The 14,651-nt window shown below is 43.9% G+C and overlaps 1 protein-coding gene and 1 long non-coding RNA gene across 2 annotated transcripts in view; one reads left to right on the forward strand and one right to left on the reverse strand.

The window, feature by feature from the left end:
• Positions 1–6,057: 6,057 nt before the first annotated feature.
• The window catches only part of LOC310702787 (uncharacterized protein), a 55,255-nt gene continuing 46,661 nt past the window's right edge, over positions 6,058–14,651 (reverse strand). The window contains exon 4 of the transcript XR_014523603.1: positions 6,058–6,074. The gene's annotated coding sequence lies outside the window, so the exon portion shown is untranslated. The remainder of the gene's footprint in view (positions 6,075–14,651) is intronic.
• Positions 10,297–14,635, forward strand: LOC310702949. Its single transcript, XR_014523828.1, has 3 exons — positions 10,297–10,724; positions 12,640–12,799; positions 14,535–14,635. It is a non-coding gene; the product is annotated as an uncharacterized lncRNA (long non-coding RNA).

The following is a 14,651-nucleotide window of genomic DNA, read 5'->3' on the forward strand; positions in this document are numbered from 1 at the left end:
ACAGGGTCAAGATAGATCCAATGTTAAAACCTATAGACCAATCTCCCTACTCAATGTGGATTATAAAATTTTGGCAAATATAATGGCTAACAGGCTAAAGAAGGTTTTATCTAGGTATATCCACAAGGACCAGGCAGGATTTCTGCCTGGAAGACATATGAAAGGCAATATTAGAAATATGGTGGATATCCTGGAAAAGCTGGAAGCAAGGAAGAGTTGTAAAGCAATGTTAATGGTTATTGATGCAGAGAAGGCCTTTGACAATGTATCTTGGAGTTTTATGCTATATAATTTTGAGAGTATGGGGGTGGGCCAATATTTTTTAAATGGTATTAAAGCGATTTTTTTAATGGTATCAGGAACACAAAGCTAAAATTATTGTAAATAATGTGGTTTCGGAGGAAATTGGAATTGAGAAGGGAACCAGGCAAGGGTGCCCACTTTCCCCCTCTGCTGTTTATTTCAGTTCTAGAGGTCTTGCTAAGTATGATTAGAAAGGATGAACAAATTAAAGGTATTACAGTAGGAACCAAACAATATAAATTAAAAGCCTTTGCGGATGTTCTAGTATTGACATTACAAGCCCCAGACTGCAGTGCAGTTAAGACACTGGAGCTGATACAAGAGTTTGGACAGGTAGCAGAATTTAAACTAAACAAAAGCAAAACCACAGTACAGTGGTACCTTGGGTTACAAACGCTTCAGGTTACATACGCTTCAGGTTACAGACTCCGCTAACCCAGAAATATTACATCGGGTTAATAACTTTGCTTCAGGATAAGAACAGAAGTCATGCTCTGGCAGCACGGCAGCAGCAGGAGGCCCCATTAGCTAAAGTGGTGCTTCAGGTTAGGAACAGTTTCAGGTTAAGAACAGTTAAGAACATATGAACATCCACGGTATCAAAATTCCCTGTGGACAGATGAAAACCTTGAGCTTCTAATGCTTAAAAGAAGATGCAGAACCTAGAAGTGCTGCATCAAAACTGAATCCAACCTTTTACTTAAAGAAACAGAGTTAATATTATATGAATATATTATCAGCTACCCTGATCCATAAACTCATTGCTGACTATTTCTTTAGCACATGCAAAGCCCTGCTTCTGCTTCCTCCAGTGAAGATGTAGAGTGTAGATCAGGAAATCAGAATTATAAAGGAGCAAGCATTCACAAGTAAGTGGGAACACCAACTCAATGGATATGACTTACTTCCCCAGAGTCCTTCCGAGGATCTAAAGTCCGGAGGTTTTGTGGAAAGAAGCTTTAATCACATTGATTCCTAAATCTGAAACTGAAGACACAACTTAAGAACTACCGTCCCATTTCCCTGTTGAATGTGGATTACAAAATCTTTGCTGACATTTTAGCAAATAGACTAAAAAGAGTGCTAAACGAAGTGATCCATAAAGATCAGGCAAGCTTTCTCCCAGGCAGACACCTGTCGGACAATACAAGGAACATTATTGACATTTTGAAACTTTTGCAAGTGAACATTAATACAAAAGCAGTTCTGATCTTTATCGACGGGGAGAAAGCCTTTGATAATATTTCATGGAATTTTATGAAGAAAAATCTTAAAGGGATGGGAGTGGGACGGGGGTTTGAAAATGGTATAGAAGCAATCTACTCAGAACAAAAGGCTAAATTGATAGTTAATAATGTGGTGACAAAAGAGTTCAAGATTGAAAAAGGAACACGACTTGGATGCCCTATCACCCCACTGTTATTCATTTCAGTCCTGGAGGTGCTCTTGAACATGATCAGAGGGGACCGGCTGGTTGAAGGAATTCAGGTCGGAGCCAAACAGTACAAACTTAAAGCTTTTGCAGATGACTTACCGTATTTTTCGCACCATAGGACGCACTTTTCCCGTCTTAAAAACTAAGGGGAAAAGTCTGTGCGTCCTATGGAGCGAATGCAGGGAGGAGGCAGGCAGGAAAAGCCCTCAAGAGCCCCACACAAGCTTCGCGCGGCTCTTGCGGGCTTTTCCCCAAGAGGGAGAAGGGACTGACGCCGCCAGTCAGTCCCTTCTCCCTCCTCTAGAAAAACCTTGCACAACCTCTCCAGCCGGGGGGAGGCTTCGCAAGGCTAAAGAGGAAGCCAGGGCAGCGAGCGCGATCCATCCCGTTCGCTGCCTGGCTTCCCCTTTAGACTTGCGCGCCTCTCCGGGGGTGGGGGGGCTTTGCAAGTCTAAAGGGGAAGCCAGGCAGCAAGCGCGATCCATCCCGTTCGCTGCCTGGCTTCCCCTTTAGACTTGCGCGCCTCTCCGGGGGTGGGGGGGGTGGGGGGCTTCGCAAGTCTAAAGGGGAAGCCAGGCAGCGAACGGGATGGATCGCGCTCGCTGCCTGGCTTCCCCTTTAGACTTGCGCGCCTCTCCGGGGGTGGGGGTGGGGTGGGAGGCTTCGCAAGTCTAAAGGGGAAGCCAGGCAGCAAGCGCGATCCATCCCGTTTGCTGCCTGGCTTCCCCTTTAGACTTTCGCGCCTCTCCGGGGGTGGGGGTGGGGTGGGAGGCTTCGCAAGTCTAAAGGGGAAGCCAGGCAGCAAGCGCGATCCATCCCGTTTGCTGCCTGGCTTCCCCTTTAGACTTGCGCGCCTCTCCGGGGGTGGGGGGGGTGGGGGGCTTCGCAAGTCTAAAGGGGAAGCCAGGCAGCAAACGGGATGGATCGCGCTCGCTGCCTGGCTTCCCCTTTAGACTTGCGCGCCTCTCCGGGGGTGGGGGGGTGGGGGGGGGCTTCGCAAGTCTAAAGGGGAAGCCAGGCAGCAAACGGGATGGATCGCGCTCGCTGCCTGGCTTCCCCTTTAGACTTGCGCGCCGGGGGGGGGGGGAGGAGACTTCGCAAGGCTAAAGAGGAAGCCAGAGCAGGGAACGCGATCCATCCCGTTCGCTGCCTTGGCTTCCTCTTTAGACTTGCGCGCCTCTCCGGGGGGGGGGGGGAGGAGGCTTCGCAAAGCCTCCTTCGCAAATCCATCCCACTGCCCTGGCTTCCTCTTTAGCCTTGCGTGCCTCTCCAGCCACAAGAGATCTACCAGAGGTAGATCTTAACCCTTGCCTCACCTGGGAGCTTCTCTGGGCAGGAATTCCCTCAGCTTAAGTGAGGTGGGGGAAGTGTGGCAAGTAGGGGGGTACCTGCCTAGACACTGAAGCCACATGTCTCTCAGATGAAAATTGGGAGTGGGCATTGTGTGAAGTGCCCTGATGGTGTGGGCATTGTGTGAAGTGCTCTGATGGTGTGGGCATTGTGTGAAGTGCCCTGATGGTGTTTCCTGCTTGGCAGGGGGTTGGACTCTATGGCCCTTGTGGTCTATTCCAATTCTATGATTCTATGATTCTAAGTGGCTGTGGATCTCCTGCTGCAGAACTGTAGGACTGTATAGAGTTGGGAGGGCCACCTGAGGGTCATCTAGCCCAGCCCCCTCACAATGTAGGAATCACAGCTAAAGAACGCCAGAGAGATGGTCCCCCAACCGCTGCTTAAAAGCCTCCAGTGGTGGAGACCCCAAACACCTTCCGAGGTCATAGAATTGCAAGGTTGGAAGGGAACCCCAGGAGTCATCTAGTCCAGCCCCGGTGGACAGCGGGCGCAATCCATCCCGTTGTGCAAGACTAAAGATGCTGTGCAAGGCTAAAGAGGAAGCCAGGGCAGTGAGTGCCTGCCCTGGACTGCCTTGTCTTCTTCTTTAGCCGCGCTGGAGAGGTTTAGCTCCTGGCTGGAGAGGTTGCGCGGCTATGGATCCCCTGAGCTGTCTTGGCTTCTTTGCTCTTTGGGGCTGGTGGGGGAACCCGGGCTTCCCCCGCAGCCCCAAGAAGCTCTGGGAGAAGCAGACAGGCTGCGTGCAGCCTGTCCGTTGCTCTTTGGGGCTGGGGGGAGGGATAATATTTTTTTCCTTGATTTCCCCCTCTAAAAACTAGGTGCGTCCTGTGGTCCGGTGCGTCCAATAGAGCGAAAAATACGGTAGTTTTGACATTACAGGAGCCAGAATCTAGTACGAAAAGGGTATTGGAACTGATTCAAGACTTTGGTCGGGTGGCGGGATTTAAATTAAATAAGCAGAAAACTAAGGTTTTGGGAAAAAAACTTGACAAATGTAGAGAAAGAAAGGTTTCAGAAGGAGACAGACTTAATTGTGGTTAAGAAGGTGAAATATCTAGGGGTTAACATGACAGCTAAAAATTTGAACTTATTTAAAGATAACTATGAGAAATGCTGGTCAGAAATAAAAAAGGATCTAGAAATTTGGTCAAGATTGAAGCTTTCCTTGTTGGGTCGAATTGCTGCTATAAAGATGAATGTATTGCCAAAAATGCTGTTTTTGTTTCAGACCTTACAGATTGTGGACAAGATGGAGTGTTTCAAGAGGTGGCAAAGAGATATTTCCAGGTTTGTCTGGCAGGGCAAAAAGCCCAGAATAAAATTTAAAATATTAACGGATTTGAAAGAAAAAGGGGGGGTTTGCCCTGCCAGATATGAAACTGTATTATGAATCAGCAGCTTTCTGCTGGTTGAAAGAGTGGCTACTTATTGAGAACACTGATGTTTTGGATTTAGAAGGGTTCAACAATGTATTTGGGTGGCATGCATATCTTTGGTACGACAAGGTTAAAGCTCATAAAGCTTTTAAGAATCATATTGTCAGGAAAGCAGTGCTCAATGGATAAGATATAAAGATTTGTTAGAAAATAAGACCCCAAGGTGGTTATCACCAATGGAAGCCAAGGCTCAGAAAAGACTCAATATGGAGGCCAACTGGCCAAAATATTGGGAAATAGTAGAAAAAGATGGAGACACTTGGAAATTGCAGAGTTTTGAGAAATTAAAGGATAAAGTGCAAGACTGGCTACACTACGCCCAGATCAGGGAGGTTTTCAATATGGACAAAAAAATAGGCTTCCAGATGGAAAAATCGAAACTAGAAACAGAACTGTTAGAACCAAAAACTAAAGTACTTTAAAAAATGTATAACTTGCTGTTAAAGTGGAACACTCAGGATGAAACGGTCAAATCAGCTATGATAAAATGGGCACAAGACATTGGCTACAATATTATGTTTGCTGACTGGGAAAGGTTATGGACCACCGGTGTGAGGTTCACGGCATGTAATGCCTTGAAAGAAAATATTATGAAAATGATATATAGGTGGTACATGACTCCAGTCAAGCTTGCAAAAATATACCACTTGCCAGATAATAAATGTTGGAAATGTAAGGAGACTGAAGGAACATTCTTTCACCTTTGGTGGACTTGCCCAAGGGTCAAGGCTTTCTGGGAAATGATCTATAATGAGCTAAAAAAGGTATTTAAATATACCTTCCCTAAGAAACCAGAGGCCTTCCTTTTGGGCATTGTCGGCCAAAGGGTGTTACAGAAGGATCGAACTTTCTTTATGTATGCGCCGACAGCAGCAAGAATACTCATCGCAAAGCATTGGAAGACTCAAGATTTGCCCACTCTGGAGGAATGGCAGATGCAACTGATAGACTACATGGAATTGGCAGAAATGACTGGCAGAATACGAGACCTGGGAGAAGAGACAGTGGAAGAGGATTGGAAAAAGTTTAAGGACTATTTACAAAAGCATTGTAAACTTTATGAATGTTAAAATGATGCAAGATACAAAATAATATGGCATTAGCAAATTAGTGGAAGGGTTTATGAGAATAATTGAACTATAAGAACAAAGATGAAATTTGAATAATATTATGTCAAGTATAAACATTTAAATTCTTGATAACAAGAGGTAAAATTGGAGACATAATTGCTGAAATATATAACTTAAAATAATTTTTAAAAGGAAGGTGAAGTATTGCGGAATATGACTTTGTAACTAGGGATACAGAAAAGGGAGACGTGAGGGAGTCATGAAAGAGGGTTATGAAAGTGTTACCTAATGAAAATGAAGTATTTTCTCTTCTATGTTTTCTATGCATTTTTTCTTTTTTCTGTATTTTTGTATGTGTTCTATGTTTCTTTTTTGCTTTCTTCTTTCTTTTGATTTAAATATGTTGTATTGTTTGAATTCTTTAAAATCTTTAATAAATATCTTTTTTTAAAAAAAAAAAAAAGTCCGGAGGTTTGTCTGTACAAAATATAGAGAAGTAAATTGTCATTATTTGAGAGGGCTTCCTGTGCAAAAAGAAACATTAATTTGATGTCCGTTTTGTTTTGAGCATTGGAATGGCACTTTCAAATATGAGAGCCTGAGGTCCTAGATTAGGAAGTGGGAGACCAGCCTTCAAATCATCATGAAGCTCCTTTGGTGGCCTTGGGCCAGTCACTCGCTCTCAGCCTGGTCTATCTTGCAGGGTTGATGTGAGGATTAAATTAGAAGCCATCTTGTGCTCCATGGAGAAAAAGGTGGGATATATATGCCATTCATAAATAAATTTCCAAAGCCTTCTGTAACAGCCAGTCAGTATTATTATGTCCCATGAATACCGATGGGGAGATCGAGGCTGAAAGTGAAAGTGTGGTTTACTTGAGGCCAGCTGGTGAGCTTATCGTGGAGGTTTACAGATTTGGATTGTCAGGCATGGGAATTCCTGATTTGACTGATCAACACAATCAATTTTTCATAGAATGGTTGGTTTGAGAGGCATCTTGTTTATATATATTTACTGCATTTTTATCTCTTTTGCAAAACAAAATAACTCAGTGGATATCACTTACGAATACAACAGGGGTCACTGCTGCCACAGGCGCCCCATGGGATTATTCCATATGGACATTCCATAAATGCTGGGAATTGGCAAGATCCATCATATAAGTCACAGTCAAGTTGCAATGTGTAAAAGAGAATGGAAATAAAAAAAAATTAATTGGGCAAAGGGGTTGCCAACTACTTTTTTTCCTAACCAGAACCCTGCATATTTAATGGGATGGCCTACTTTTACAGGCTCCTGCTGTCAGTATTTTCATTCTCCTGTTGCTGGATGTGTGATTGTTACATCACATGTCTGTTTTTACATTCCATGCTTGGAAAGTGTGGGAACGGATGCCAGTCCTAATCTCTTCCGTGGGATTGTACTTTTGTAATTGCTCTCTCTCTCTCTATTGGAGAAGGTGTGAGAGGACACCATGATTGGTTAGTCCTGGATATATTGCTTAATAAATTACTTAGATGCCACACCTCACAGCCTCAGCTTCCAGCTATACTCTGCTGCTTGAGTGTGCACATATCTTTGGTTATGTGTCGCTGCTGCACACCGGGACTGATGAGTTATGTCCGTTCCATGCTGCATTCTGGAGAGAAGATGCCTGGAGAGGTTGCTCAGATCTGGGGGCTATGCGTGTCACACCTCCCCCCCCCCCGGCACTTCTGACAATGGACATGGGCACAGAGGCTCTGCGTATCGGAGGACTGTCTCATTGATTGATGAGATATGTGGCTCTGAGTTCAGCAAGCTCTGTTTGCCATAGTCTCGTGGCAAGCTCTGCTTCCTCCAGTGAAGATGCAGAGTGTAGATCAGGAAATCAGGAATATACAGGAGTAAGCACTCACAAGTAAGTGGGACCATCAGCTCAATGGATATGACTTACTTCCCAAGAGTCCTTTTGCAGATTTGGATTGTCAGGCATGGGAAGTCCTGATTTGACTGATCAACATAATCAATTTTTCATAGAATGGTTGATTTGAGAGGCATCTTGTTTATATATATATTTATTTAATGCATTTTTATCTCTTTTGCAAAGCAAAATAACTCAATGGATATCACTTACTAACACAGCAGATTCCATTGTCGCCACAGGAGCCCCATGGGATTTTCCCATAAGTACAGTTTGTAGTTGCTGGGTATTGGCAAGATCCTCCAGACGTTTCACAGACAAATTGCCCTGTGTAAAAGAGAAGGGAAATAAATTCTTTTAAAGGCGGCAAAGGGGTTTCCAACCACTTTTACCCAATCTAGAACCATGCATATTTAATGGGATGACCAACTTTTACAGGCTTCTGCTACCTCACAATAAGCAAGGGTCAGATTGGTCCTCCTTCGCTAAAAGAACTCCAGCTGATTCCTGAACCTTGTAAGGGTGCGGACACTGAGCTGGACCCAGCCACTTGGGTGGCGTATAAATCATAAAATTATGATGATGATTATTACTGCTCTTGGGATTTTTTCTGCACAGCCAACAAGCCTATATCTTGCAGGTTGTTAATGGAAGGTTCTTAATGCAAGGAGAGAAAAATGAGCAGATAATGCACCCACAGAATCACATAACTGGCAACTATGTCAGCCTTCATGCCATTTTACAGCCTTCATTCCTTTGCTTTCAACATCTGCTAATCAGAATTACAGCTGTTCCGAGCTTCAGAAATAGATTGCCATTTGTGCCTTCTCTGAGAATTGTATTTTCTGGAATCTCCCCAGTAGTGTTGCCAATGTCTCTTGCTCAGCTCACACCCAAAGTGCTGGCTATAGTCTTTCTCAGCTACCAGCCAGGTGAGGAGGGGGTAAGACCCACCCATTTGGCCAGGGAAAACAATCTCTTCATTGGCTGTGAAACTTGCTGGGTTAGGTCCATAATGGAATCCTTCACCAGATTTTTACTCTTCCTAGATCCAGGACCTCTGGAACTAGAAAGGATTTGGGGATCATGCACACTAACTCTTCTAAACTCACAGCAATATAAATGACCACCATGGAACCTGCCTTGTGGCTCAGTCTGTATCCTGAACATTTCTGCTTTTGCAAAAGCCATGTATTCAATTTCAATATTAAATATATTGTTAAATACTTTCCTCCTCCACCACCCCTTTTTAAGCAGCCAGATAGAATAGGGAGCAGCCAATTCATACTGTTGTTCCACCTAGAGCAGTTTCTCAGGGGCTCCAGCAGGGGAAATACCTGGGATTGAAGCTGAGACCTTCTGCATTTCCAGCAGCTACTCCCTCCCTGTCCCCTCTTACCTGCAACAACATGGAAGAGGATGAAGACCAGAGTAAAGCTCAGGTAGAGGAACCTCATGGCAGCGTTTTCCTCTGAGATCTCTGCCAAAGGGAAGGCACTCTAAGGCAGAAGGAAGTGGAGTTTGGATGGAACAAGGAGGTTCTCTCTACTTATATTGTTGCAGTGCCAAATCCGGTAACTGTCAGAATAGCATCTGAACCCTCCAGGCCCCTTTCTCTTAACTCATCCTAAGCCATTTATTTATCTTGCACATCATCCTAAGATTTACCCACACAATCACCTTTCTCATATATTGACAATCTGTACTGTGCTCCAGGCTACAAACAGGTATTTCGTGCAACTCTCAGCATCCAAACTCTTCTCTCTTAACTCATCCTATGCAATTGATTCAATTTGGAGAACTTCCTAATATTTACCTGCAGAACAGCCTTTCTCCTGCTGTTTTCTTTCCATATCAGTTAACAGATTTCCTCTCATCTCACAAAAGCTGTTGCCAACTTAAAGGAGCCTGGATAGAAAGGAAGTGGAATTTTGGGTAAGAGCTCGGCTGTAATGCAGTTTGATACAACCTTTTTGGGTTGGACTGTTCAGTTTGACTGCAGTTGCCATACCTACCAAGAAAGAATCTTTTCAGTGTGCTTTTCTCCTGGTCTGCACATTTTTAGATTTCTTTTGCTTAACAGGCTTGTTTTTGTGATTCATGTACTTTTATGTCCATTGCCACCATTATAGGCTTCACACTCAAACACCCACATAAATCAATGACTTCATCCCATCATTCATAAGTTATAAACACAAGCAAGAACAAGAAATGTAAGAATTAACAAAAAGAAAGAAACCACCAAGAAGATATAAGGAGACAACTGTGAGCAGAAACATTGTTTAAATTGTTTTGATCAGTTGTATTCTGCTTTTCAGTCAAAAGGTTCCAAGAGTGGCTTATGTACAATTTTAAAAAGTCTGGTGGAACGTTCCATTAGGAGGTCCATCTTTCCCGAAGTGCTTGCATCTCCCCTGGGAGCCTGTCCACTTTCCTGTGCACAGATATTCATCTGTCATGGATGCTTAATAATAATAATAATAATAATAATAATAATAATAATTTTTATTTATACCCCGCCCTCCCCAGCCAAGGCCGGGCTCAGGGCAGATAACAAGCAATAATAAAAACAAGTTGAATGATTACAACTTAAAAACAAAATTAAAATACAACATTAAAATATTGAAACATTAAAATATTAAAATGTAGCCTCATTGCAGGAGGAGAAAGGAAAAAAAAAGAAAGAGAGGGAAGGAGGGAATCAAATTAGCTCCAAGGCAAAGGCCAGGCGGATCAACTCTGTCTTACAGGCCCTGCGGAAAGAAATCAGATCCTGCAGGGCCCTGGTATCATGAGGCAGAGCGTTCCACCAAGCCGGAGCCAGAGTTGCAAAGGCCCTGGCTCTGGTTGAAGCTAATCTAATTTCCTTAGGGCCCGGGACCACTAGGGTGTTGCTATTTATGGACCTTGAGGCTCTCCGTGGGGCATACCGGGTGAGGTGGTCCCGTAGGTATGAGGGTCCTAGGCCGTGAAGGGCTTTAAAGGTCAAACTCAGCACCTTAAATCTGGCCCTGTACTCCACCGGGAGCCAGTGCAGCTGGAAAAGCACTGGGTGAATATGCTCCCATGGCAGAGACCCCATCAGGAGCCTCACTGCAGCATTCTGCACCCGCTGGAGTTTCTGGGACAGCTTCAAGGGCAGCCCCGCGTAGAGCGAATTACAGTAGTCAAGCCTAGAGGTGACTGTCACATGGATCACTGTGGCCAGGTCAGGACGGGAAAGGTAAGGGACCAACTGCTTGATGTGGCGAAGGTGTAAAAATGTCGCCTTGGCTGTTGCTGCAACCTGCGCCTCCATGGAAAGGGAGGCTTCAAGGATTACACCCAAACTCTTAACAGAAGGCAATGGCACTAATTGGGCCCCGCAGAGAAGGAAGTTGGTCCCTCATCCCCATGCCATCCTGACCCAGCCATAGGACCTCTGTCTTTGAAGAATTTAGTTTCAATCTGCTCCCACGAAACCATCCAGCCACAGCTTCTAAGCATCTGGTCAGTGTGTTCGGGGCCGAGTCGGTGTGGCCATCCATCAGCAGATAGAGCTGAGTGTCACCAGCATATTGGTGACAGCCCAGCCCAAACCTCCGGATAATCTGGGCAAGGGGGCGCATAAAGATGTTAAAAAGCATCAGGGAGAGGACTGCGCCCTGCTGCACTCCACACACCAAGGAGTGGCGCCACAACATTTCCCTCCCTGGTGCCACCCTAAGGAGCCCTTAGCTCCTTAGTCACCACTACCTAAAAGGCCCTCTGCCTGCTTCCCTGTAACCTCACCTCTCCCGATGAAGGAAACCCCAGAAGGTCCTTGAAGCTGGACCTCTATGTCTGGGCTGAATGGTGGGGGTAGAGATGCTCCTTCAACTATACATCCACAATGAGATCATTGACTGTTTAGGAAGACTCTAGGACGGAGAAAGAAATCAGTAATAGAAAGAAGAAGCAATGTTAGGACACCAAGTTGGGGTAGTGGGCAGTGAAATAGACTGACAAAATTAGTGTCCTTTTTTTAAGGAGGGAGGTAGTATCAGTTGCTGCCATGAGAGGGCTCACCTCATCCTCATGCTGCTAATAATTATCTCTCCCTCTCTCTTTGGCTTCAACCCACACAGAATAAACCGGGGCTTGTGGGAATTGCAGTTTATACTGCTGGTAATTGTAGTCCAACAACAATCGGAGGCCCAGTAGTCCACTATGCCTGACGTCAAGACGACTAGAAATGGAGATTGCTTATCCATCAATAGTCCTGATTCAACTGGGACATCCCAGGTTTACAGAAGCTATCCTAGCTTCTGATTGGATGTCCCGTTTTTGATGCTCAGCTCCTTTGAAAGTTCAGCACCCAGATGAATGTCTTTGGTTGAAAAAAGGTGGCTGTGCTGTAGCCCATGGAGGTGGAGGAGGGGGAGCTGCTGGTGATGCAGGTCAGGTTGCCCCCACTGGACCCATTAGCCAAGCTTCCTCTGCCCAATGCTGCCCCCACTGGAGGAGGAGGAGACAATGACAGTGAGTTGGAAGAGGGGAAGCCTGAGCTCATTTGCCCGGGAGTATGGCACTGAAAGACGCTCGTCCCAAGTTTAATTGGCCAAATGTTGGAGGGTCTGAGATTTTGTTATCTAACAATCCATCCATGTTCCCTGTGTTAATGTTTGGTTGTCTGAGGATATTCCTCCCAGAAATTCTGGTAAACTGAGCTTCCCCCCAGTTTTGCCTGGCCTTACCATAGCCCAGAGTTCAGGAGACACCTTCTCCTGGACAGCAACATGGTCACTTATTTTGATGGACAGGCATGGAAAGTCCTTATTTGACTGAAGCTCTGGTCAACATCATCATTCTTGGGTCAGGTTTAGTGGGACCATCTTTATTTATCTATTCCATTCAGATCTCTTTAACTCAGGTAAATATGCTCTGAGTGTATTATCAGCTACTCTGATATATAAAGTGATTGATCGCTATTTCCTTTAGCAGGAGCAATGCCCTTCTTCTGCTTACTCCAGTGAAGATGTAGAGTGTAGATCAGGGTATCAGAATGAAGAAAAAAGCAATAATTAAAAGCATTATTTATTCTGAAAAAACCATCTGAAAAAGCAACATTTCTCATGAAGAGATTCAAAAGCTCATCTGCTCCAACCTCTGCAATGCAGGAATCTCAGCTAAAGCATCCATGACAGATGACCATCCAACCTCTGCTTATAAACCTCCAAGGAAGGAAAGTGCACAGGCTCCCAGGGGAGATGCAGGCAGTGCAGGAAAGATGGACCTCCTAATGGACCGCTCCACCAGACTGCCTCTTGGGAAGAGATAGTAAGTAGGGCTCATGGCATCTGCTTTTGCTAGAGGCCAAGCTGAATCAGGCACCTCCTGGTCCGGAACTGGGTCAGCTGACCATGATTGTCTAGAAACTGGTAAGGAGTTCTGGTTTTTGTTTTCCTCTTCCCTTCCTGTCATTTTCTGCTTGTGTGCCATTTTTGGCTTTTTGTTTTTTAAATTGTACATAAGCAACTCTGGGAACCTTTTGACTGAAAAGCAGAGTACAACTGATCAAAACAATTTAAACAATGTTTCTGCTCACAGTTGTCTCCTTACATCTTCTTGGTGGTTTCGAGAAATTGAAGGTGAAAGTACGAGATTGGCTCCATTATTATCAAATAATGGAGGTTTACAAACAGGACAGGAAAATTGGCTTCCAGGTGGAGAAATCAAAATTAGAAACAGAACTGTTAGAACCCAATACTAAGAATCTGTCAAGAATGTACAGCTTGTTGCTGAAATGGAATACTCAGGATGAAACAGTGAAATCTGCTATGATAAAGTGGGCACAAGACATTGGTCATAACATTATGTTTCCTGACTGGGAACAGTTGTGGACCACCGGTATAAAATTTACGGCATGTAATGCCTTAAAGAGAGAATATTATGAAAATGATCTACAGGTGGTACATGACCCCAGTCAAGCTTGCAAAAATCTACCATTTGCCTGGTAATAAGTGTTGGAAGTGTAAAGAAACGGAAGGTACCTTTTTCACCTTTGGTGGGCGTGCCCGAAGATTAAGGCCTTCTGGGAAATGATATATAATGAAATGAAAAAGGTACTTAAATGTACTTTCCCTAAGAAACCAGAGGCCTTTCTCTTGGGCATCGTCGGCCAATTGGTGTCAAAGAAAGATAGAACATTTTTTATGTATGCTACAACAGCAGCAAGAATACTTATCACAAAGTATTGGAAGACACAAGAACTACCCACTCTGGAAGAATGGCAGATGAAGGTGATAGACTACATGGGACTGGCTGAAATGACCGGCAGAATCCGAGACCAGGGGAAGGAGACGGCGGAAGAAGATTGGAAGAAATTTAAAATTTATCTTAAGAAATATTGTAAAATTAATGAGTGTTAAAATGTTGTGGTTATAGAAAGTAAGGGATTATAGCTGTAAAAGTTTAAGTAAAAGAAAAGGGAAAAAATTAGATAAAATTAAGGGGGAGGATTTGCTGAAATAAATTTGGGAATTGGAATGCAGAAAGGGGAGGTATGGGGAAGTCGGTGAAGTAAGTTTTAAGAAAAAAAGGATTCAAAATTATACATGTTTGTTTTGGTGTGTGTATGTTTGTATTGTATATTGTGTGTGTTTTTATAATTTGTGAAAATTCAATAAATATTTATAAAAAAAAAGTTTCTGCTCACAGTTGTCTCCTTATATCTTCTTGGTGGCTTCTTTCTTTTTGTTAATTCTTACATTTCTTGTTCTTGCTTGTGTTTATAACTTATGAATGATGGGATGAAGTCATTGATTTATGTGGGTGTTTGTATGGGAAGCCTATAATGGCAGCAATGGACATAAAACTACATGAATCACAAAAACAAGCCTGTTAAGCAAAATGCATCCAAAAAGGTACAGACCAGGAGAAAAGCACACTGAAAAGTTTCTTTCTTGGTAGGTATGGCTACTGCAGTCACACTGAACAGTCCAACCCAAAGAGGTTGTATCAAACTGCATTACAGCCGAGCTCTTATCCGAAATTCCACTTCCTTTCTATTCAGGCTCCGTGAAGTTGGCAACAGCTTTTGTGAGATGACAGGAAATCTGTTAACTGATATGGAAAGAAAACAGCAGAAGAAAGGCTGCTCTGCAGGTAAATATTAGGAAGTTCTCCAAAT

Source organism: Podarcis liolepis (genome assembly GCF_965112155.1).
Source record: "Podarcis liolepis genome assembly, chromosome: 3".
In the NCBI taxonomy this organism is placed as follows: Eukaryota; Metazoa; Chordata; class Lepidosauria; order Squamata; family Lacertidae; genus Podarcis; species Podarcis liolepis.